We start from the raw sequence: 25321 nt of genomic DNA on the forward strand, positions 1-25321 counted from the left end.
TCATGGATACCAAGGGACAACTGCATACTCTGGATGATCAAACTCGCAAGCCAGCCTCTGTGGTACCGACAGTGCCTCTCATGGGGTGAGGGGGGCAGGGTGTGTGGGAGGCTTTGTGGCAGGAGGGGCTCGCGTGAAACAAGAAAGACGAGGGTGGAGAAGGAAGCGTGACCCCCTCAGAGAAGTGCAAGTTGGTGTGGATGCGTCAGGGAGGGTGAGGCGTCCGGAGGGAGGAGGCTCCGGCTGCGATGAGGGCAACCTTGGAGTCCCAGCCAAATCATTTTGACTTGATTCCATAGGAAATGGCGTGTGATGTGTGTAGGAGGCCACAGGGGTCTGTCTTCCAGCTGGAGCCCAGAGAGGAAACTTTCTCAGACAGAGAAGTCGGGGCGCCGGGTGGGCTGCAGCAGCCCATGCGAATGCATAAGGCGTATAACCAGGCGTGTGCAGCCGGCCGTGTCTCTAAACCAGATTCTCGAAGTGGGGGATTATCCGTTACTTTGTCTAGTTCTTCAAATCTCTTAATCCTCTAGGCCCTGAGCACGGATAATCCAGGGCTTATGCTGACGTGATTTTTCTCAAGCCTTCATAAGACCATAGTGTATTGTCTTGTCAGAAGGAGAAACTGAGGCACTATGTTCTAAACAGCCTGGGTCCAGGAACGGCCCCCAATCCCTGTGGAGTGAGACTTACATGGTGGGCTGCCCGGCCCCTTCCTACAGCAACCTGCCATCTAAACTTGGTTCTTTTTCCCAAATCTCATAACGAGAGGAGGAAAAGCTTGTACCTAAGAGATCTTATTTGGACCAACGGCCAGTTCAACTGCTCCTGTTCGGCACAGGGTGACAAGCTGGGTTGGGAATTCCAGGGGTCCAGCATCCTTACCCTGTTGGTGAGCCGAGAACCAGAGGAAGCACGAGGATTCGGCAGGTTCAGAAAGATGTCCTGTATGCCTGATCCTTAGCCGTGTGGGAAAGGGGCAGAGCGAGGAGGAAGACTTGAGCCTGAGAAGAGAGGAGGCGTGCAGTCTGTGATGTCCCCAAGCACGCCTGCTTCTCTGGTGGGACGGCCTTTGCAAAGAATGAAGAGTGCGGGACGCTGGTCACGTAGACCTAAGAGTGGAGAGTGGGCAGTCCGCCTCCCGTGGGTGCTGGCCATCCCTCCATCCCTGACTTTCTCCCCACCCTCTCTGGAGCCTCTGCCATCGACCTTTGCCCTCTGAGTTTCCTCCTCTGACCTGGGCTTCTTCTTGTTCTCATTCTCCCTGGGGCAGTGGGAACAGCAGGCGGCCCAGCCAAAGCATGGACATCAGCCTCAGTTCCCCATTCCCAGTAAGTGTGTGAGTATATGTATGAGAGAGGGCGTGTGTGTGTGTGTGTGTGTGTGTGTGTGTGTGTGTGTGTAGAGGTTGGGGATCATCCACAGATCAGAGCACGGGGGCAGAGAACTTCTAAAGGGTTGGGCCCCCCCATGGGTCACACCCTTCACCCTGGAGCCTGGAGGGCCTGTCTCTTGGACCCACCACCAGCTTCAACACCTCGAGCAGCCAGAGCCGTGCCCGTCACTGACCGGAGGAAGGTGGAAGAAGACACGGGAGTAAGTCAAGCCCTTGGAGGGACTGGGTGCCGCTGGGCTCGGTGAGAGGCTGGAGAAGCCAGAGATGCTCAGAAAGAGCAGGCAGCACAAGGCTGGAGAGGAGAGGGAAACTGGGGCACTTTGTGCCTCTGCCCCTCCCCCTTGCTTGCTGCACAACAGCCATGCCCCCTTCCCTCGGGCCCTGCAATCTGGGGGCGCTGCAGAGGTGGGAGGTCCTACGTGGAGCAGCAAAGGGTGTGAGGATGGGAGGAGAGTGGTGGCCGATGGGGTCTCTCCAGAGGTGCACAGTGCTTGTCCAATGTCCAAAGGCAGGGACGATGGGGAGCCCCCAGCCAGTGGTCATGTTGTGAGGGAGGGAGAGAGTAAATGAGGGAGTGGTTTAGACAAGACAGAAACCCTGCTTTTACTCACAGGTCCTCACAGTGGCCAGTAAGTACCCTGGAAAAGCTCTGGAATAAATACTCCTGGGCCTTAGAAAACGGAGGTAGGAGACGGTATCATCTGGCGGGAGCTCTGGTTTGTTTATTCCCCCCAGACTGAGGTCAGACACTTTGAGGAACGGGAGACAGTGATGAGCAAGGCTTTGGAGCCAGCCGAGGGGAGGGCTCCGGACAGGTGGGCAGGAGGCCAGCTCAGCCGTCCCCCTTCCCCTTTGCTTTTGTGGACCCGAGGACCAATTCCTGGTTCCCGGGACACTGGCCACTCCCTGCCACCCTCCTTTTTGTCTTCTAGCTTCTCCTGGTGGTGGCAGGCCCTCACGTCAGGTCCCAACAGGAGCCTCTGAGGCTGGCTGGACGCCTGCCACCAACAGCCTGGCCGGGTGGCTCTCTCAGGGTGCGTATCCTGTAAGGTGAGGCTGTGGGGGCCCTGCAGAGTTCTCGGGTCTCCTCTTTGTTGGGTGCCTGCGGGATAAATAGCACCATGATCTTCCTGTGCAGAAGGCTGACCAGCCTTGGTGGGAACAGACACAGGAACCGGGGTCTGTTCCTTCTTCGGCTGCACCGTCTTCCTGTGGAGACACAGATTCCCATCGCGGGCTCCCATTTTCCTGTTCCTTAAATAAAAAAGCAGAGGTCAGTGGCAAGCAAGAAGGAAATTCGTTATCTCCCTCACACCTAAAAGAAACGCCTGCCGCCTCCTGTCTCTCCCTGGGCTCTGTCACCTCCGCCCAGTTTTCTGAGCCCCAAACCCGGTGTTCCTTCAAGACGCCTTGCTCTCAGCAAATTGTCAGTCGGCAAGTGCGCCCCGGGCACTTGCTTTGTGCCAGGCTGTGCCAAGAGCTGCAGAGCCAGCGCTGGGTGAGACACACCTGCCGTCCAGGTGCTCACGGTCCAGGAGAGGGAACAGATGCGGAAACAGGTGATTACAAGTCAGTGCGAGCCGGACAGCAGAAGTGTGCACCCAGGACGGGCAGGAGGGCAGAGACCCCGTTGGGATGTGGGGAGAAGCTTTTCAGAGAAAGTGGTCACACTCGCTGATGTTTGAGAGGGGTTATTACGGGGAGGCCCTGCAGTAAGCAGTTGATGAGGATCCGCTCATCCAAGTATCGTGACGGCACTGCCTGCACTGCCCCGCACGGAGGGGGTAGGTAACAGCAGGTGGCAAGGCGCCCTGGCCCCAGAGCCCGCACCCACCTCCCTCCCCTCCTGCCCCAGTGCGCCAGCCGGGAAGAGGCCAGGGGTCCCCCTGAAGAAGCAGCCGCTGACAGCCATACCTCTTCTTCCTTCTCTCCTTTACGGGTGGGCCATCCGTCCTTCATTACGCTCATCTTCAGTCCATTCTACCCTGCTGACAGAACGACCCCTCCGAAACACCAAAGGGATACTGTCACTGCCGTAGGTGGCCCTCCCATGGCTTCCCGGCCAGCAGAGGCTAAGGTGAGACTCCTCCGATGGCATACAAAGGCTCCCTTAGTCCTCTCCAGCCTCAGCTTTCCTGTCCGGTCTTACCTCCCCCTCTCCCCCAGCAGCCCTGCACGTGGCCTCATTGCACATACCCTGCTCAGTGGCCTCACAGCCCACAGCCCTGCTGGGTCAGGCCCAGGCCCTGGCACATGACTGTTTTTCTGCCAGAAATGCTTTTCTCCCTGGGTGCCCTGACGAGTTCCTGCACTTCCTGTAGACTCAGGCCATTGTCATCTCTTATGAAACTTCCCTGACTGCCGAAGGCCCAGTTACTCATGCCTTTCCTCAGCTCTTTGCCTGCACCCTCCGTGGTGGACGGGCAGCCTCCCCTGACGAGCTCTGACGGTGCGTGGCTTCCCAAGCCAGTGTTCAGTGACTTTCTGGTGGCGGTCAGTAGCTTGCAGCCAGCAGTAGGCGGTGGGAGTACTGGCACTGTAGGAATCTGCACGCTGCAGACAGGCCCTGTGTCCCTCCCCCAGAGCCGAGTAGGCATTTACCAAGATCGCCACCCCCGTGGGCTTCCTCCCCCGGGTCAGGGTCATGATGTGCGTATTTGTGTCTCCCCTCCAAACTGCAGGTGCTTCCAAGGCGGGCTGTGTCTTACTTATCCTTTCACAGACAGGCCCAGCATAACGTCGGGTACTGTGTGGAAGATGCACAGAGATGAGACAGGCCCTAGAGAGCTTGTCATTTAACTGTGGTGACAAAGGACTCTGCTGCCACCATGGTCCTTTGAAAATCTGCCATGCCCATGTCAGCTTCCTGCTTGAAGCCCTCTGTAGCTCCCTTCACCTATGTGACCAGAATGCAAAGTCCCTCGAGGTCGAGGTTTTTATCTGTTTTGTGTAACAGAGGCAGCTCGGTGCTCAGACAGTGCCCAGCGTGGAGAAGAGCTTCGTACCATTCGACACATCGTTGTCGAATGGATAAATAAATGGTATAGGTCACGCTCCTCAAGACAGCTTCAAGACCTCCCATTAACCGATTCTGCCTTCTCTCAGCTTCTGTGGCTGCTCCTCCTCTGTTGGGAGCCCCCTCACAGTCGCACTGCTCCCTCACCAGCCCCCTGAGTTAGGAGAGGTCCAGGCCAGGGCGCTCTTCTCCAGGCGTGAGCTCCCCTGCTCTTCATCTGGCCCCAACCTTAAGTCAGGATTGTTTTCTACATCCTCAATGTGGCTCTGAGCTCCCTGTGGGCGGGGCTGATGTGTGGACAGCTTCGTGTCCCCTCCAAGACTGCAGCACCTAACATAGTAGGTGCCCAGTGTGGGTTTGTGGTACATATTTGCCTACATTAAAAAAAAAAAAAGAGACCAGCAAGCTGTATGCAAGTGCCTGCCTCTGACCTAGCCACTCCACGGAGTTTCTCTGATTAGCAGTCATCCACCTAGTGTCAGTGAGGGCTGGGAGGGACGGAGTCCGGAACATGGCTGGAGAAGGTATTAGCCTCGGTGGCCTGAGCCAGTCAAGTCTCAGGGCGGAGGGAGCAGGCTTTGTGACTTGGTCTGTTCCTTCTCTATCCCTCCCAGGTCATGCCACCTCACTCCTGGCTAACTACAGCTGCTTCTGCTAGCCAGTGGACCACCATGGGGCAGCTTGGGATGAGGGGTGGCAGCGAGTGGGAGTGGCAAGCCTGGAAAGCGGGTTGATAGGATGCACTTCCTGATAACTGGAGCTTGGTCAAGATGGCGTCAGTCACCCGAGACTCTGATGGAGAGAATGAAGCGATTGGTTCGGTGCAGGCTCAGAAGACCTCAGTTTGAATCTCAGCTTTGCCAGTAACTTGCCATGTGACAATGGGTAACATACTTGCCTTTCATTGACCTCAATTTCCTTATCTACAAAATGGGCATAGTGATACCTACTTTATACGAGGAAACAATTGAAAGAAGAGTGAGCTAGATGAAGTATGAAAGTGATTAACCCTGGGCCTGGCACACACTGTGTGGTAGATATTTCATTATTTTTAGCTGTTCTGTGTTTCAACTGGAAGCAGAACAAAGGCTTCCTTGTAGGGAACAATCTGGCTGAGGCTCGACAAGTCACCAGGCAGTGATTTGGATGTAGGATCAAGGGATGTTGAAGGATGGGCTAAAGTCTTGCTACTCAAAGTACGGTCCACGGGCCAGCAGCATCAGCATCACCTGGGAGCTTGCTGAAAATGCAGAATCTCATGTCCCACCCCAGGTGCAGTGATTAAGAATCTGCTTTTTGACAAACAAGATCCCAGTGTGATCCATGTGCTCCCTAAGATTGCGTGGCTCCAGGCTGGGGCACGGTTGCAGAGTCCTGCTGTTATCACTCCATGCAGCTTCTCCTCCTCTTTCCTGTGCTAACACATCTTCCTGCAGACAGGTGGGCCCTGTGGGAGCAGGATGTGCAGAGGAACAATGAGGCCTGAGCTGAACCCAGCCCTGCCGGGGCGAGCTGAGCCACCAGCGGGACAGCAGTCTGACTGAACTTCCCCGTCCTGCCCAGGAGATGGCGAGCGTGTGCTGTTGGTGCTTCTCAAAGCCCGCTGAATTGCTTGATACGGTAAGAGCCACATCCATATGCCCTTGTACACTTGTATGGAGTCATCTCTGTCACCCAGGTCTGGTGTGGTTTTCAAGGTGCCTTGTGCAAACGCTTCCCTCCAGCATCCCTATCAGATGTTTGCAGGGTTTGCCCAGGCGGCCGTGCCTGAGGCTGATGTCTGAGCAGAACTTTGGTCCCACTAACCCGGCAGAAGAGAGATGCTCACTGATATAACATCTCACCGCCATAGGCTCCCACGGGCCCCTGCTCTTCATCCATGCACCACGTCAAAGTAGGCATTTACCCCCATTAGCAAGTGGGTTCCAGGTTAAATGAAAATGGAAAGATAAACAAATAAAAAAGCTGATATTATGTGGCAAGAATTATCAGACAGAAAAAGCCATCCTTAAGTATTATTGAAGGGAAGAAACCCTGCTTGTGGATCCAGGAGCTTGCAGGATTGAGTGGGGTGGAGCAAGGTCAGAATTTGGGGGTAATGATGAAAGGGAGGGGGCTCTTTCTTATCGATTTCTTGCCAAAACGGAGTCTGAACAGAGCATCTTTGGGAATGTGTCTGTGGTTCTCTGGGTCCTGGGCTGGGTGTTCAATACCTGAGCTCTCTCCCCAGTGCCCTATGGGGGTGGGGTAGGACGTTGGAAAGAACCCAGTCTCTGAAGCCAGACTGTGTTCCAATCCCAGCTTGGCTACCTGTTAATTGTATGACCTTGGGCAAGTTACTTCACCTTTCTGTGCCTCAGTTTTCCCATTTGTAAAATGGAAGTAAATATAAATTGCATACTATTCTAAGTGTTTATATAATTTTTTTTATACTTACAAAGTACCCGGCACATAGTAGGTGCTATACAGGTGTTTGACTACTGTTATTTCCCTTGAGTTTTAGTCTCTCCCTCAGTAAAACAGGCAGAATCACCCTGTCCTTGGTAGTCAAGGCCCCAGGAGAGGAGTCCAGAGAAAGGAGGCCCGCAGAATCGATACCATCTTCTCTTCCTCTCCAGATCTTCTTTATGTTATGAAAGAAGCCAGAGCAGGTCACCTTCCTGGACGTCTACACCATGGCACCATGCTCTTCAACTGGTAGGCTGGAGTCAAATATATGTCAGGTGGTCAAAGTAAGTGATGCACCTGCGGCAGCTGTCCCAGGCCCTTGTGAGGCAGACCTGTCTCTGCTGGGCTGAGACCCCGGCTTGAGATGTGTGCCCTCCTGTAATATCATGGTTTGGCTCTAATTTGCCTTTCCCTGTGGCCGTGAGACCAGGCCTCTGCTCCCGTTTTATCCCTGTTGCTCCTCAGCACTTCCGAGCCACCCTTTCCTGTCATGGGGGTTGCGTGGGGGGAGGCTGCTGGGAGGTGCTCATAGCCATCAGCCCAGAGAGTGCAGGTAGGTGGAGTTAGTTCTACTCACTCTCATTGAGCATCCCGTTAACTCCAAGCCAGCGTCAGGACTTCAGATGTCTCGCGCTGGACCTCCTCGTGACAGGCCCTTCCCAAAGATTTTCTCTAGAGGATGTGTAGAGGTGCTCTCTGCAGCTCGGAGGATTGAAGTATGAACGAGAAAACCCAAACAACAGCCCCACTCATTTCCGCTTATCTCCCCGCCCCACACTGCAGCCTTCTTCATTGTGATACTGAATTCTTTAGTCTATGTCTTCATGTACCTGTACTATGGACTGGCCAGTCTGGGGCCCCACATGCAGCCCTACCTGTGGTGGAGGTGACATCTTACCATCCTACAGCTGGTCAGAAAGACCCTTTGGCTTCAGGGGCCTCGGCTGACCCCTTGGTTTGATTCTTGGCTCCGCCGGTGACTTGGTGTCTGACCAGGAACAAGCCCTTCCGATCACTGGGTCTTCCTTAGTTTCTCAACTTGCAAGAGTCTCAGTAACCAGCTCATCAGATCTTAGAACCAACCCCAACCTCCTGACGTGATGTGGGACCTGGAGCAAGTGACTTCCATGCTTGGCCCTCAATCTCATCATCTGTGAAGTGAGGATGCTGGGCTGGATGACCTCGAAGTGCTAATGTCCTGTGAGCCTGTGATTACTGATTGGCCCTCCCGCTGCCTTTTGGTTTGGGGAGCATCACTGCCAAATGGTCAAGACAGCCTGAGGTGTCCCTCATGGGGCTCAGGATGGATTGAGTTCATCATCAGTGTCGACATGACATGGCTGGATTGGGGCAAATGGGGGGCCAGAACCAGGAGAGGGGTCAGGAGGATTCTTAGGATCATGGGTTAGGAAAAAATGGGAGCGGTGTTCTACCATGTTGCATTGTTTTCCTCTTCCTGAGCTATGGGAGGCCTGCCCCCTGCTGGTAGACAGAGGGGTGACCACAAGAGGAGTCAAGGGGAGAGTCTCTCTCGTTCCTCAGCCCGGCTTCTCACTGTTTCCCATCTCTTTCCTCTCGTGTGTTCTTTCACCCAGGGTCAGTTTGTGGTCATTGCTGCCCACTCCTCCTACAATCTCTTTGCTGACTACTCTTGCCCGACGAGTTAGCTTGGCTGTCCTCCTGTACACCTTCAGCCTCATCGCCATTTTCCTCAACTTCAACCAGCAGACATACCTGAGAGGCAATGGGAGAAGCTGACTTAAGGGGAAGGACCCCAGGGCTGAAATTAGCAGAACAGTGCCCACAGAGACTTGGGCAGAAGACGGCGTGGCTCAGCCCACCTGTGCTGAGCACATACCTCTGGGCCTGCATTTTGTCCTCTGAAGGAAGGAGACTTTCCTCCTTTCCAAAATTCAGGAGGGCAGAAACAGACCCAGCTTCCCGTACTCACTTCCGTTACGGCACTTCCCACATGGGTTTGTAACTGTTTGTACATCTCCTTCCTCTACTGGACGTGAGCACCTCGCAGGAGGGACTGTCTTGTTCTCGATGTTCCCCACACCTGGCACAGCGCCTCAATAAATGTGCATTTGGATCTTGTATTCCATGCCTGGCAGTCAGGACCTCTGGGGAAGTTCGGGGCTGGGAGCATGGAAGAAGTCAAGGCTGGCTTGATATCGAAACTTGTGTGGGAAACGATGACCAAGAAAACCCAAGAGTGAGTGTGGGTTTGTCTGATTTCCAGCATGGCTGTGTAAATGGTTACCCCCGTGTATCTTTACATCTGTTCACCACTGCCTGCATGTGTATTTGTGTAGCTGTCTGATTCTGTGTGTGTGTGAAGGGGTGACCCAGAGGGCTAGGTACGTATGTCTGAATACTTGTTTTCAAATAGATGCACGTTTCCATTTCTGTTTCTCTCTGTTTGTGATGTTTGCTTGTGTCTTCCGTAAATCTCTGAACATGCCACACTGGCAAATAAACACGCTGGGATCAAGAGCTCTCCTGTCCCAATGGGGGACATGGAAGTCCACTGAGAAATCTCCGAATATGTGTTCCACTGAGAGCCTCCAAGAGGGATGTGAGAAAAGGAGAAATGTGGCAAAACAAATACAGCATCCACTTCACAAGGAGAGGAACTGAGGCCCAGCAAAAGAGAATATACCCTCAGGGTCACAGGGTTCGGCAGAAGCCAAGGTCTGCTGAGCCGTGCAAACCAGAAGTGGATGGGTCTGGAAAGCAGCTCACCTCAGAGCTGTCCCTGTGCCTCCAGGGTGCTTATCCTTCTTTGCAATCTCTCTCCCAATTCTTTCCCTCCTTTTAGTGAGTTCTTACTTTGCGATGCCTCAACAGTCAAGAACATTATAGAACTGTTGAAGTTTATGCAATGCTATTTGTGGACCGTTTATCCATCAGGTACTCTAGTTAATTAACTCAAGGCCAGGCGGGGCTGCATCCTGTGGACAGAATACTCAGAGAAAATTTCCTCTGAGTTATGCAGGATGTGAACACATCCCACACACTTTTCCATACGCAGGTTGAGTGCCTTCGGAGGTGGGTGCCTATTTTAAGGCAAACTGGTTTTTTTTAAACACATAGGAGTGAAGTCTGTTCATTTGCTTAGCAGCCAGGATAAAGGAAAAATTAGTCATTCCAGAGTTCGGAGCTAATATGTGTCCAGTTCTTTGTGGCTGCCTCTGCCTGATTAAGCAGCACGGGAGGAAGCGACAGGTCCCTAGTCACGTCTGAATGAAATGAGATTCTGGTTGGGGAAGGCCCGGGGGGGGGCCGTGTGCTCGAGAAGGTTTGGGGAAAAATCCTCAGTGAGTGAAGATGCGCTTCCTTTTTTAACCTGCACTGTGCTGCAAGGACTCTGCCTGTTCAGGAGTGCTGTGCAGGTACTGTTTATCAGTTTGGAAAGATTCTGTGCATATTATAAAGCACAAAGTTATTTGTATTTGTCAAAACATAACCAAATTCTTAAGTAATGTTGTAGAAGTTCACTCTATGAACTTTTTAAGATAATGATAAGCAAGGGTGCTGGAGAGCTTTTTAAATATGCAGCAGGGCTGAGCTGTCGTCCAGAGAGTATCCATGTGCCAAGACAGGGAGGCCCAAAGTACCCGGTGGGAAGGTCCCATAGACAGAGTGAGGGCATAGCCCCCTCACCCCCCACATCCATTTCCCGTGGGTTCCTGGCTATCACCTCATAAATCAGAGTATATCTATTGAGGAATAAAAACCACCCCAAATGACAGCTTCGTGGTCCTCTTCCAGCTCAGAATACAGTGAAGGCCCCTCTCTCTGCCCGCCCCAAGGACTGCTGGGCCTGAGTGGGTGTCTGGAGGCAGAAATCAGAAGAAAAAGCCACTTTCCCCTTTTGTCACCCTCCCTCTCTCTTTCCTGCAGTCCTCTGCAAAAATGGAGGAGCCCCTCTATAAAGAAGACAACCTCTGTCTTTTGTCCTTTGTCCCTGGGTCTTCCAGCAAAATGTCTGTTACAAAGGAGGACTTTAATTAGCGCATTTGAAATTCAAACCCTCGCAATCAGGATCTAGGATCTTAGGGACCCCGCGAGCTTCAGCAAGCCAGCAAGGTGCTGCGGCAGGGCTGTGTGGTGGGAAGGGGAAGGAACAGGCTAGCAAAGAAATAAGGGACCTTGACCTCAAGGATCTGCATTTTAGAGGGGTAGGAGGACAAGGACTTGTGACTAAAATAAGGGAGGATTCCTTTAAAACACACCATACACAGCCGTTACCAAGCTGGAGGCGCATACTGGACAGCACTCACTGGGGAGGCGGCCCTGAATTCTCAGGAGCAACAACTGAGTTCAGAGGCTGTCTTTGCCCTCTGCTGCCTGGATGGGGGTCGTGGGGTGGGGTGTGTGTGGGGCAGCTCTCACCACCTTTTGGTGCCTTTTTTATGCATAGAATTCAGGATAGGAGGTGCATTCAGCTCTAAAAATTCTACTCTCACACAGCTGGAATAATAATATGTGATCATTAAAAACCGTTCTTTTAAAAATACTTAATTTAACAATGCAATATAAAATAAAAGTATAGGAGAATCCCAATTTTGCAGAGAATTACACACAAAACCTAAGCACAAAAATGTTAACAGTAATCATTTCTAAATGGTGAGATTATGAATGTTTTCAATTTCTTTGCATTTTCCTGTTTTCTGCAATGCTTATTTGTTTTTTAATCATAAAAAATGTGTTATTCTACTGTGATGAATTCAGGATACCTAGGTTGTTCTTTTTTCCGAGAATTATTAAAGCCTTTATTTGATCTGCTCATCAGATCTGCATTATGACATGGATGGCACACTGACCCCACTGTTGACCTGTCGGTCGTTCAACATACAAATATTGAGGACTGGCTGCCTTCTAGGCGCTGAGCTCAATGTGAGGAATTCGACCCAAACCAGACTTGATTTGTACTGGAGGAGCCATGTAAATGCTCAGAAGGCCAGACCTTTAGCCATTCCCACTGCTCCAGGGAAAGTCAGGAAGGACGCCAGTCTTGTCCCAGTGTGGCAGTGAGAGAGGATTTTGAACAAAGACTTAATCTCAGTGTCAAATGTGAAAATGGGGCTGCACCACATCCACGAGAATCCAGTCTTGCTGTTGACTCCATTCCTCGGCTTGCAGTGGGCTCCCAGAACTTGCTAGTGTGGCACCCAGACGCAAGTCTGAAACCTTCTTAAAAACGGAGAAATGTTACACACTTAAAAAAGTATCCACATCTAAGAACCAACTTTTGCCCAGATCTTGGACTCATTTTGGGTTCCTAGGAAGGGTTTCTGGGAGTAAGAATCTAAGGGGGAGGCTTGGTGATAGTATTCATGTCTATAACCACAGTCAGTTGATAGTTGTGAATGATAGCGATGCTCGAACTCCAGCCCCATCGAGTTTGAAAGGACCATAGTATCTACAAACTTTTCCTTGAGAAGTGAAGAAAATGCCTTCCATAGATGAAAAGAGACATGCCCGAATCAGTCTAGTGATGGAGCCGCACTTGGCACCTCGCCTTCTTGACTCCTATCCAGGGCTCAGCATCCTCCAGGGCTGCGTCAGGAGGAAAGGAATTTACTCCCATCATTAGGGTGGGTTAGACATCCCAGATTCCTGAATCCTAGCTTGTAGCTTATCCTAATGGAACCATCGCTATCAGGCTTCTCTACGCCACTCTCCATACTGCCCTGTGACTCCTTCCTTCTCCCGACCTTCATGTATAAAGCGCCTCTGTGGTGACTGAGTTTACCACTTAGCTCACAGCTTACAAAACGTCAAATGGGGTCAGGATGAAAAGAGGGGAAGAAGAAAGAGACACAGGGGAAAAAAATGTTAAAAACAGCCTCCTTTGAAAAGAAAGAAGGGAAAATGGTACCTGTCAGCCTTCAGATTCTCTAGGAGCAGAAACGGGAGACACAGGTGTGGCTCTCGGCACTCTAGCATCAGATCTGAGGACAACAAGTTTATTAAGAGACTGTCTCACCAGCTCCCACAGCTGCGGAGGGTCAGATCCCTGTGACTAATTCCTTATCACCTCACGTCCCCGTCCTTCTGCTTCTCTGATGCCTCGTTTCCAGACCTGGCCACACGTCATTGATGGCATCCATGGCTTCCTCCTCCACCACAACTGCAAGCGACTGTGCGTTTCAGGCTGGGCGTCAGCACTGACTCCCAGGCCCCATGGAGAAATGCACTTCCTGCTCGTTCCCTAAAACACAAATCACCGTCACACTTGAACTGAACCCCTCAGGGTGTCTGAATAGTACCTGGTACACGGTATGGCTGATGTCTTCCAGGACCCCTTGCAGGGATGCAATGTGGCGTAAAACAGAAGAAACATTTAGTTATAAAAATTTATGTTTTTATATTTGAGTTTGTGAACCTTGTGGCTTGCGAAAATGAATTCACCTAAGGGGCTCATCTAGGGTTTCAAACACTTGCTGTGGCGTTTTTGTAAGGAGTCAAGTTGGCGAGGCTGACTTATTTTCCCAGAAGTCGCCTCCCTGTATGTTTTGGCTTAGAGAGGGGAACAACAGACCATTTTGCACAAGATTTGAAGGACAGGAGAGAAGCAGCAGTCATATTAACTTTTCTCTCAGAAGCTTGGGCCATGTGCTCTTGTAGCTCACATGCTGTCACTTATCTGCCAACTCGGGTCCTTGCGAGGGCTGCACACCAGCCTGCAAGCGTTCCACCTTGCCCTAGGCCCTTCGGCTTCTCTGATTCTGGGGCCAGGTGTGTGCTTAGTGCCATGACAGAAGTGCCAGCTTCTCCTGCAGAACAAGCCCATCTCCAAGGCTGGAGGCAGTGACAACTGTCCTGTGGGTCGCTGGTTGTCCTTGCTCTCTCCCACTTTACCTCTATCTTCTCTTCCTGGCTGTCTGCCCTGGGGACATGAACTCCAGCATCAGACAGGAGGCACCAGCCTTACAGAGACTGTCTCACCAGCTCCCACATTTGTGGAGGGTCAAGTTCCAGTGACTAATTCCTTATCACACATACCTCCTAGTGGCTCTGCTTCTCTGATGGGACCCTGGCTGATGGGAGCTCCTTGCAGTGTCTACCAGCTCCACAAACTCATAGAAAACCCCGAATTACAAGTGAAGAGAAGTCTTGAGGCGGTAGCTGTACCCTGTGTGGGAATGAGCAAGCAGAGGAGGTGGAGGGAGCAGCTATTGCAGAGTGAGAGGCTCCTGGGAGAACCCAGAGTGGCCTCCAGCAGAGGGCTGTGGACTCCCAGGGGCCAGGTTTGCTGCCCGACCCGGACAACCTTGGGGCTGTTCTGAAGACGCAGATCCAGGTCAGGCTTACCTTCCCTCATTAGGGCACCTACATAAGAGGACATTCATTGCTTTAAGATCATCAACGAAGAAATCTGAGAGCAGAGAACTGAAATTCTTGGCTTTTAAAGTGAAAAGTCTCAATTCACATCTAAGGAAAAATTAGAAAACATATATGTGATGAAGCAAGGATTTTTTTGTTGTTGTTGAGGAAGATTAGCCCTGAGCTAACATCTGCCGCTAATCCTCCTCTTTTTGCTGAGGAAGACTGGCCCTGAGCTAACATCCGTGCCCATCTTCCTCTACTTTATATGTGGGACGCCTGCCACAGCACGGTGTGCCAAGCAGTGCCGTGTCCGCACCTGGGATCTGAACTGGTGAACCCCGGGCCACCGAAAGTGGAACGTGTGAAGTTACCTGCTGCACCACTGGGCCAGCCCCCAAGCAGGGATGTCTTTCTTTCTTTCTTTCTTTCGTTCTTTCTTTCTTCCTTCCTTCCTTCCTTTCTTTCTTTCCTTTTCCTCCTCTCCCTTAGCCCCTCCACTCAATAAAACAAAAGAAAGAGAGAATAGTTGTAGATTACGTGACAGAGTTAGATGCAAGTGTGTGACCCTGTGCCAGGCTCCCCTCATTCAGTCTGGAGATCTGAGAGAGGAGAGGCCTCGGTGAGGTCCAGGGAAAGACAAGTCTTGTAGATGAGATGCCGGATGTACAAATGGACAATGGCCAGACCACGTATATAAATACAACTCTGACCCACACTCTGCAGAGCCAGGCCAGGAAACCAACCCATCCTCTATAGTACTCAGCCCAGGAAGTCAGTGTGCTATCTACAAGTCAGACTTGCAGGAAGTAAGACCACCATCTCTAGCAATCAGTCCAGGAAGCCAAACAGTAACCCCTGTAACAATCGGGCCCCAACACCAGGACTGAATGACTGACAGCTTCCCTAACTTTTGTCCCTGCTTCCAACTTAAGACCAACCAGAGAAAGCTAACCATGCGCTCCTAGCCAGTCACATAGGATGCCCTGCTTCTAGTAAGCCCACCTCTGGCCCCCCCACGCCAACAGCCTCCAATCGGGGCACACCTGAAGCCTTCCCTTTTTCCACTATCAAGCTTTCCCACCTCTCTCTGTATCTGCCAAAATGCAAGTGATGATGGCTGACCCCCCCACCATAGCAAGCTCTGAATAGATAGCCTTTGCTTGTTTCCATTTGGTCGGGCTTCATTTATTTCTGCACAGAGAAGTCTCCTGTGCTTGCATAATGCAACAGACTCAGGTCGGATGGTGGTATGGCCTGCCTACGGTGGGGAGGGAGGGTAGAGACAGTGCCCTGAGTTCCCAGTGGCTTTGCACTAGCCCAGGAGGTCGGGTTGCCAGATAAAATGCAGAATGCCCAGCTACCCTTGAATTTCAGAAAAACAACAAATAATTTTTAGTATAGTTTAGCATAAAAACAACTAAAAGTTCTCAGGCCCCACCCCTACTACTAGAAACAGAAATTTAAGAAGGAGAAGGAGTGAGAGCCCTGATAAAGCCAGAAGGAGTCTCAGAGCTAAAAGGAGGGGAACATGTCAGCGGTGACATGGGTGACCATCCCCAGGACTGGATGAGGATGCGGTTTTATCTCAATGGATTTCCAGGGGGAGGTGGCACGGCCGAGAACTAGAAGAGAAATAATTATTCTAGAGCAGGCGAATGAGATCAAGATAGAAGGATGCCCACTTCTTACTGGTGCTTCAGCTATAGGTGTGTAAGCACCGCCCCCCGCCCCGGCCAGTTGAACATCAACCCCAGGAAGAAGGAAAGGGGAGGGGAGAAATACCCTGAAAGGGCTTGGCTGTCAACCTAAAATGACATTTTGGCACTTCTAGGGGAGCATGTCGAGACTGCTGAATTTGACTGGTTTACCTGGAATCGATGTGATCAATTTTCTGCATCAGTCAGAATGGAGCCTCAATATGAAGAAGCAAATCCAGTCATCAGAAATCTTTAAGAAATTAACATTTTGCGCGTATCAGCTCACTGTCAGTGAACCTTTCGAAAATTTATCCCCACCACGTGTACGAGCTTCTGGTCTTTTTAAGTATCGGCTGGAGGGGCACAGGACATGTTGTGAGAAATAAAACCTCCCCGTTTCCTCCCCAACCCTCACTCTCCAACCTGGCAGTTCCCCCGGGGGCCATTTTCTCCAGAGAGATATGTTGGCTCTCACTCTATTTGGTCTGTAGTGTGAAAACAACAGTGTTATTTTTCATTTTTGAAATATCAATTGACATTATTTCATTGAATATACTTTTCAACCTTCATATTCACCACCCACCTTTCACGTCGATGTGCTTCCCCAGACTCTTCATGCTTAGAATCACTGCCTGAAAGGCGACTGTCTCTTCCTACACAGCAAACTGATGATGGCGACGTTGTGGATGGCCATAATGACGATGGAGCCACCTTGATTGAGTGCATGCTGGATCCCACTTGTTTCCACAGTTCATCAGTCCAAGTGACGGCCCTGCAAGTAGATATCATCATCCCCATTTTGCAAATAAGAGAATGAGGCTCAGAGAGGTTCAGTGCCTCGCTCAAGGTAACACAGAGAGTAAGTGGTGGAGTAGGATTTAGATTCGGATTTGTCTAATTCCAAAGCCTGTGATTTTCCCACACTGCCTCACTGCCTGGCCACTCCAGTTCCCTAATTTGCAGGAAATTCCTGCATCCTTTGGTTGGCTCTAATTATAGTCTTTCTAAAGAGGAATGTGCTGGGCCCTCTTCCTGGCTTTGACTGTGCCTCACCGGGAATGCAGGGCATCTTTAACATTTCATTTATTAATAAACACTTACATAATGCCTGCTGTGTGCCAGACACTGCTCTGAGCAGCTTACAAATATTAACTCATTTAATCTTATAAAAACCCCATGAGGTTAAGCACCATTATTATTATTGCTCTCATTTTACAGATAAGGAAACTAAGGCACAGAGGAGTTAAGTCACTGGCCCAAGCTCACACAGCCAGTAAGTTTTGCAGAGCCGGGTTCCACATCTATTACCATGCAAGAGGACCCGCTTCCTTTATAGATTTGGACTTCTCAGCCTAACCTATCTCCTAACTATTTCCTGTGAGTGCTGAGAGGATGACGGGGTCAAGGGCTCAGAGCTCCCCGAAAGAAAGGTCCTGGATGAGCCCAAGTCTTTAAAAATATCCATCATAAGGTGACAGCTGGCACAGGCCCGCTGTAGCTCCCAGTAGCCATCAGCTCTGTTTCCAACAACAGGCCCTTCTTTATTTCCACTGTTTGCTAAGTGCTAATGGCCTCCAAGAAGCCTGCGTCTTTTGAGGCTGAAAACCACATTTCTGGTCTTGGTGGTCCTAACTTTCCTCTCCACCCTGCCTCCCTCCAACCTCAGCCGGCCTGCATGGTTTTGGCTGGTGCAGGGAGAGGGAGGAGCCGACAGGGGGTGCTGTCTCCTCTGAGTAAGCAGTCAGACTGCTGGCCCCAACCTGGGAAGTCCGGCCAGGCCAGGTCGAAAATCTGTGCCTCGTGGAGTTGCTTCATTTTGGCAAGATGCCAGATAGCCACATTTTAGAGATTCTTGTGTGCTAACAGGCGTGACCTGGGAATACTTTGGGGCTATCAGTCATTCACACCTTCGTCACTGGCTTCCCCCCAACAGAAGTGACTAAGGGCAGGGCGGGTAGTGTATCGAAAGTTAGGACTCGAACCCGGTGGAAGACCTCCCCGTGCCCCTCACCTGTTCAGAGGAGCTGCCCTAGTTTGGCACAATCGACTTCTCAATAAACCTTTGACGGTTTGCCTCACTGCATTAACTCTCGGTTTCCACGTCGATAAACCGGAATTAATAATAGCAGCTGGCTCTTAGGGTTATTGAGGATCCAATGCCATATGTATATAAAAAGCATAGTTCAAGGGGGAGCACACACCAAGAGCTCAAGGAATAACTGTCATGCTTGCACAGTAGACTCCAGCTGAAACGCAGCTTGCTGTTTTATGTGAACCCCATTATAACCCACGAAATCAATGTTTTCTTTCCCACTTTACAGATCAAAAGCTAAAACAAGACTTAGAGAGGCTAAAGGACTTGCCCAGGCCATGTAGCTAATAGTCAGAGGAGAAGAGTAGGACCCACAGTCTTGGTTTACTGCCTCCCAATGTCATGCTTATTACATTAGATGCTTATCACATGCTTAGAGACAGTGTTAGCAGCTGTGTCCTTCCCCCACCTCAGCCAACACACACACTCACTCATGCACACTCACACACACTCACTGTGACTTCAGCTTGTTCCTGAGCTCTAGGAGAGCAGCCTGCACGACTGGTGACGGGTTTTCAGTATCATCCAGTCTAGCAGAATCACACTGGGGAGCTGAGAGTAGCCAGGCAGCTCAGGAGCCGTGGGGGCGTTTGCCAGCCATTTCTTTGCTGGCAGAGACAAAGGCTCCGAGGCTTAGTTGAAAACTCCAATGGGTGGTGACTGAGCCCCAGCTGAAAGTGTGCAAGTCCTTATTATGATCCTCACTATCATATTCCTCCTAGTGGTGTCAGCCTGCTAAAAATAAGGAAGTTATCTCCCAAGATTAATAAAAAGAAAAGAAGAGGATCGGAGTGTGGGAGTTTCGGCATTGGGCTGGGGAAGGGGAAATAGAAGACGACAGACATTACAATAGCAACAAATGAATACCGTGTAATTTCAAACAGTCGATAACGTCATGCTGCAAGGTTGGTAATTCTGCTGAGATAATTGCCCTTCCCTGGATTACTGTGTTTACCAGAGAAATAAATGATTGCTGTGTGTGAGAAGTCATGCTGCCTCTCGCTTCACGAGACGTGGCAGCGAATAAGAGAGCGAATAAGAGCTTTCAATTCTCAGATATTTTCTCCATGCACGGGGATTTCAGGAGCAGAGAGACAGCTCTTGGGGAAGAAGCTAATGTGAGAAAAGCCTCTCTTCCTCCACAGAGAGAGGGAGATGCTCATGGATGACTCAGTCTTAGAGTTGCGCTCCATCTTCCAGCAAGTCTGGGTCTGAAAAATTGTGACTCGCTACTTTCGGCCACTTGTGGGCTTTTCCCCTGCTGCAGAGAGCTGTCTGCTGGTGAAAGCACTGAGCCTGGACTCTGCAGATCTGGGCTGGAAACCAGGGTCTTGGGATGCTCAGCCTCTGCTCCTTCTCTCAGGCAAACCTCCAAATGTTTGTTGACCGTAAAATCAAAAGATTTGACTAGCTAACCACTTAGATTCCTTTCAGCTCTCAAAGTCCCATCCTAGGAGTCTCCCTGTGTGTCTGGGAGGGGCAGGAACAGTGTGGCAGGCAGAATAATGGTCCCTCAAAGATGTCCAGGTCCTCATCCCTGGAAATTTGGACCTTACATGGCAGATGGGACTTCGCAGATGTGATGAAATTAAGGACCACAGAAGAGGAAAAGTACCTTGGATTAAATGGGTGAAACCAGAGTAATCACAAGGGTCCTTAAAAGATGGAAGAGGGAGAGAGAAGAGTCAGAGGAGATGTGGCAAAGGAAGCACAGGCGGGAGTCATAGGATTGCTGGCTTCGATGATGAAGGAAAGGGCCATAAGCTGAGGAATGCAGGTGGCCTCTGGGAGCTGGACCAGGCAGGGGAATAATTCTCCCCCAGAGGCTCCAGAAGGAAGCAGCCCTGCTGATCCCTTGATTTTAGCTCAGAGAGACCCATTTTGGACTTTCAACCTTCAGAATTGTAAGATAATAAATTTGCGTTGTTTTAAGCCAGTAAGACTGGGTAGTTTGTTAGAGCAGCAATAGGAAACTAACATTAACAGGAAGGCCAGAGGCCAGATGCTGGGGTTGCTTCCCCCACACCCACCACTTAGGGCATCTGCAATGCTGAGGCTAATGCCCAGGCATCCAGTTTCACTTTCCACCAAATTGGGAGCCCATGACTACCTCATGGGGTCAACAAAGAGAAAAGCCACAAATACAGTGACCCCACTGGTCACCACAGCCAACTAATACAGATGATTTAGGGCCTGTGCATGCATTCGTCAGCTGTCAGATGAGACAGGCTAGCTAGCATAACAATACTAACTAGCATTTATTGAGCTCTATGGTTTTCCAGACATTTAGTACCTAGAACAACTACAGGAGATAGATGCCATGGGTGTCTTTATTTGACAGAAGAAGAAGTGGAGGCTGAGAGAGGCTAAGTGTCACAATGAGTAAGGGGTGCTTCTGGCATTCTGCCCAGATCTACCTCAGTCCAGAGTCCAAGCTCTTATTTGGGAGAATTTACCTCCCAGCCCGGAATTCCACAGGCACCACAACATCCAATAAAAGGACCAGACGACTAAGTAGGACAGGCCCTCTATGACAGTGGTTTTCAAACTTTGGTGGCAGCAGAATCACCTGGAGATCTTGGAAAAATGCAGATTCTTGGGCTTCATCTCCAGATACTCTGATTCAGTAGGTATGGCGAGGGGCTTGGGAAATTACATTTCTAATCAGCTTCCACATGATCTTGACACTGCTGGTCCATGGACCGCACTTTGAGTAGCAAGCCATTGCAAGCCATCCCATCTCAGCTCCACCTCCAGGTCCAGTCCCATTGAAACTGCGGCTGAACCCTAATCCTGTTCTATAACTAAACCATTTTTTGTCAAATCAGAATAAAGAGGATTTGTTTTGATAGGGACATTGAGAAAAATGGGTGCCGTCTAGCCTGCATAAATTTCGTAGTGACCACATGTTTTTTCCAGACTTAGAAGAGATGATCCTTACAGAATAATAAAACTGTCTTACATTTGCTCATTCTTTTTAAAATAAAGTACCTTTTTCAAATATCTTGATATATAACCTAAATTCATAAATACATCTTTATGCAATGTGGGCAATAATCTAGCTAGAAAAGCAATTGCATATAAGATACTCAGCTACTGCCTTCCTTGATCTGGATGCCTAAGCAGAGAGTTAGGAAGTAAAGGTTGCAATTGTCATTGAGAAAGTAAAATGCAAGTCAAATATCTCTAACTCTAACCCAAATGAAGCTATTGATTCACGATTCGAGTTTGAAGGATTTCATGTTATGTGAGTGAATATAAAGTGAGATGTGTTGAGGGAGGAAAAGATGGACATGAAAAAAAGAGAAACTGAGGAACATAGTGCTGATGCCCCTGTAAGCCACCAGCTTGTCAGTGGAGGAGGGAGTGGGAGGAGGGCCAGGAACCATCTCTCCCCGGAGCTAGCCGTCCCTGGAGCCGCCTGGCCCCTGTATATCTAGGTCACTTTCCTTTCTATGTTTGGGCTCTGAAAATGCACTGGACTCATTAATGAACTTATTCCCGGATTATGTCTAGGGAAGGAGGGAGGGAGGGAGAGAAAAAGCCAGGCTCCAGATGTGAGCCTTGATTTGTGAACGGCCTCTCATCTTAATCCCTCTAAACAGGACATCATAACAGTTGGCCTGAGTCTCTCTCAGGATCGGGTCAATTTAAACCTCATCTCTCCCTCGCCTCTAACCCTCAGCCTCTTCTCCTGCTTCCGTCTCTCAGCACAGTAAATAAACTCGCCCTCCGCCACGCCCCACCAACACACGCACATTTGTTTTGTGTGTGTTTTGCTTCACTCCACCTTTGCTGCTTCTATCAAACAGGAAAGGAAGGTCATTTCCAGGGCTTCCTTCCCAAGGTGTTGGATTGAGGGGCAAGTGAGAAGGGAAGGGGTGGGAAGGGAGGACAGCTGCTCCCCTCATTAAAATGTTTTCTACTCCAGACCTAAAGGGGAATGCATCTGGGAGAGAGGATTAGCTGAGAGACAGCTTGGACCTCGCGCTGATTGATACTCTGTTACCAATTAGTGCCTGATACTCTGTGCAATATATTCTTTCATGGTAATGTACCAGAGAATTATACTCTTTGTAACATTCAACAGGAAGACCCAGCTTATCAAGGACCTATTAAGCAAGTTTTCCTCTAAAAAATTTTTTTTCCCAAAAAAAGTATTTTGGTTTATTCTAGCTATGCCACCATCTCTTCAGCCATCCCCGGTCCCGCCTAAGAAGCCCTGAGACTCTCCCTCCACTGCCAACACCTCCGTGTGTCCCAATAGATGTGACCAGGGAGTTGTGGGGAGGCTGGAGAAAACAAGTCCTCCCCAGTCTGGGGGTGACAGCTTTCCTCCTGGAAGAGAGACAATGGTGGTTTTATTCGATTTCCTATGTTAATGGAAAGGAGATTCAGGGTGATGGGGATAATTCAAAATAATTGGTTGACCAGAGAGATAGCAAAGGGCCTGGGAAAACAGCTCGGAGCACACCTCTCTTCCTTGAGAAGAGCCAAGATCTCCCCAAGATCTCTTCCAAAATCTCTCAGCCGTGCCTGGGTTTGCCTGGTGGAACCCTGCCAGAGTTGCTGAGGTGCTTCAGAGACGTGGGCCCCTCAGCAGAGCCTTTCTGTCCCTCGGAAGGAAGGAGCAGATAGCCCGAGCCCGGAGCCTGGACTGACGGGTTAGTACCTGTCCTGGTTTGCACAGTGTGTCAGCCTAGGCTATGGCTGGGACCCTCTTGTCACATTCCTGACTAGGTTCCCATGTCCATAATCCCCTCCAGGGTGAAGGAGCAAACTGATATTTGACGAGAAAGACTAGTGGTATAATTAGAACAGAATTTAATTTTTGCCCCCCCAGTCCCTTTAAATTTTGTCCAATGGCAGAAGCTTTTTCCTTGACCTAGATGAAAATTCAGCAGCTCTCCACGTGCTTTTGGTTTATTTCTTTATAATAAACAGAGCTACGGTAACTTTAGGTCTCAAACACCACCTCCATTTAGGAATTAAATTGCACAGTCCAACATGTTAAATTGTTTTTACCCACAAAGTTGTTTTCATCCACAAAGTTGAGCAGCTCTGTAGTGACAGGTGATGCACGTAACCTGGACAAAGGACCAACGCAGAGTTTATTGACCGCTTCCCCTGCTGGACCATCCAAACGAGTCTTAACGTTTTCTGGTCAGGTTCCATCTCCACACCTGCTTCAAGTATTTAGCTAACCCCAGTTCAGTTCCTATCCCTCAGTTTGCCCTCCTTCCCTGTTCCACAGTGGAATTTCCTTCCCTTTGTCCAAGTGCATTCAATACATATTTATTGCAGTTCATAACATGGACATGGCGCCATGTTTGGTGTTGTAAGGCAAATCAGAGGTGAGTAAAGTGTGGTCCTTGATCTCAAGATATCTCCACTTCTCTATTTTACCTATCTATCTATCCATCTACCTACCTACCTTCCTACCTATCATCTATAGATAGATAAATGCTGTGATAGATACGATTCATAGATGGGATAGATAGACAGACAGTCAGACAGACAGATAGATACACATACATACACAAGGAGAGATAAAGATATATTCTAGTGGGGATGGAGGGGAGAAGAGGCTAAAACAAGTAATGGAGAGCTAAAATAGAGGCATATTGGCACATTCGCTTTACAGAGACACGAGCAAAGTATCCGAGGGTGGAAGAAAGGAGGTGTTATTACATCTTTCTGGGGGATCATGAAACACGACCTCAAAAGCTCTCCGTGATCTGGCTTTCCCCCACCTCTCTAGTCTGATCTCAGACAACTCTTCCCCAGTCCTCTGTGTCAACCCTGTTAACTTTCTTTCAGTTCCTCGAACCACCCCATCCCTCCCTCCCTCGGCCTTGGCACAGATGTTTCCTTCCACCTGGAATAGTCTGTTTTCTCCATCATCACCTCAGGAGAGCTTTCCTGGTCCTAGATGGGGTCAGGCTCCCCACTATTCTCAGAGCACCCTATATTCTAGACGGTACCCCTTAATATTGTAATTAAACAACCAATATAAAATTAGATGCTCAGCGTCTTTTGCCTTCCCCAGGATGTAACTCCACAGAGGTTAGGAATTATGTCTATCTTGATCATCAATATAATCCTGAACTTGGAACAAGTGTGCCTTGCACACAGTAGATACTCGATAAAAATTTTGAGCAGATTAATAAAGATGTATTTAAGATTCTTTATCCTCCTCCTCTTCTCCTTGTCCTTTCTCTTCAAGCCCAGCCGTCCTTCCCTTCAATGTATTACTTCTAATAATATTCTTTCCTCCGTGGTTCTGCACACCGTACAAGACCTCCTGTGGTCTGCTAGGACCCGTCCTGTGAATTAAGAAAAGACCTCCCGTTTGTTCTCCTCTGTATATCTCATTCTGGGCGACATAATCTAGATGTTGCCAATAATTCCTTCAAAACATCATTTGGGGTGTGTCTGAGAGAAGATTGCAACTCAAAGCGTGATCTTTGGACAGAAGCGTCAGAATCACTGGGGAGCTTGTTTGCAATGCAGTCTAGGTTCCCCTGGGTCAGGTTTAACAAGCTCCTCAGGTGATGGTGTACGTTCAACATTGCTATAAGAGAGCTCACCTTCTGGGATCAGATGGCTGGAGAAGAAAGCAGGTTCAGTTATCTGATGTATCAGCAGCGTGCTCTGCAAAGAAGACACTGGGATGGAGTTAGGGGTGCAACAGTTTATTGGGAGGCAATGAAAGAACATGTAGAGCTCAGCAAGGAAAGCCTTCAGACCATGATGCTGATCTGACACCTGTAAAAGGAAAGAGAGGAGGATGGCTGGGTAGGGAGAGTCTCCGACTGCAATGTATTTCTTACAAAGTCTTGGCCGACCCAGTGGGGAACTCCAGAGCACAGACTGCACATTAGCAGAGTTCTGCATTGGGCAGAAATGGCCAGGTCCTCGTAACCCTGTTGTGCTCAGTTATTGGCAGAGGGCTCCCCAGGAAGAGCATGGCCTCTGTATGAAAGCGAGGCAGGGCCAGAAGATGCTAACAGCTGGAGGCTGTCAGCTAACTGCACTCTTTTTCTTTTTGAGGAAGGTTGGCCCCAAGCTAACATCTGTTGCCAATCTTCCTTTTTTCTCCTTCTCTCCCCAAAGCCCCAGTATATAGTTGTATATCCTAGTTGTAAATCCTTCTAGTTCTATGTGGGATGCTGCCACAGCATGGCTTGATGAGCCATGCATAGGTCCATGCCCAGGATGCGAACCGGCAAACCCCTGGCTGCCAAAGCGGAGCACGTAACCACTCAACCACGGGCCTGGCCCCTAGTTAACTGCACTCCTCGAAGCTGAAAAGCAAATTCCTTCTTTAA

At 49.8% G+C, this 25321-nt stretch overlaps 2 long non-coding RNA genes across 7 annotated transcripts; one reads left to right on the top strand and one right to left on the bottom strand.

Moving 5' to 3' along the window:
* Positions 1-577: 577 nt before the first annotated feature.
* On the top strand, positions 578-9274 carry LOC106783290 (uncharacterized). 6 transcript variants are annotated; one of them, XR_011439954.1, is made up of 8 exons: positions 1471-1596; positions 2010-2080; positions 2329-2430; positions 3371-3473; positions 5027-5297; positions 5849-6032; positions 7031-7109; positions 8456-9274. It is a non-coding gene; the product is annotated as an uncharacterized lncRNA (long non-coding RNA). The 6 variants fall into 6 exon arrangements; XR_011439952.1 differs by lacking the exon at positions 5027-5297; XR_011439956.1 differs by lacking the exon at positions 5027-5297 and having other exon boundaries at positions 5853-6032.
* Positions 9275-11353: 2079 nt separating this feature from the next.
* On the bottom strand, positions 11354-18706 carry LOC138924760 (uncharacterized). Its single transcript, XR_011439957.1, has 5 exons — positions 18446-18706; positions 16482-16670; positions 12910-13083; positions 12751-12823; positions 11354-12428 (listed from the first exon to the last, which is right to left on the bottom strand). It is a non-coding gene; the product is annotated as an uncharacterized lncRNA (long non-coding RNA).
* Positions 18707-25321: the final 6615 nt, after the last annotated feature.

This window comes from Equus caballus, chromosome 6 (assembly GCF_041296265.1).
Source record: "Equus caballus isolate H_3958 breed thoroughbred chromosome 6, TB-T2T, whole genome shotgun sequence".
In the NCBI taxonomy this organism is placed as follows: Eukaryota; Metazoa; Chordata; class Mammalia; order Perissodactyla; family Equidae; genus Equus; species Equus caballus.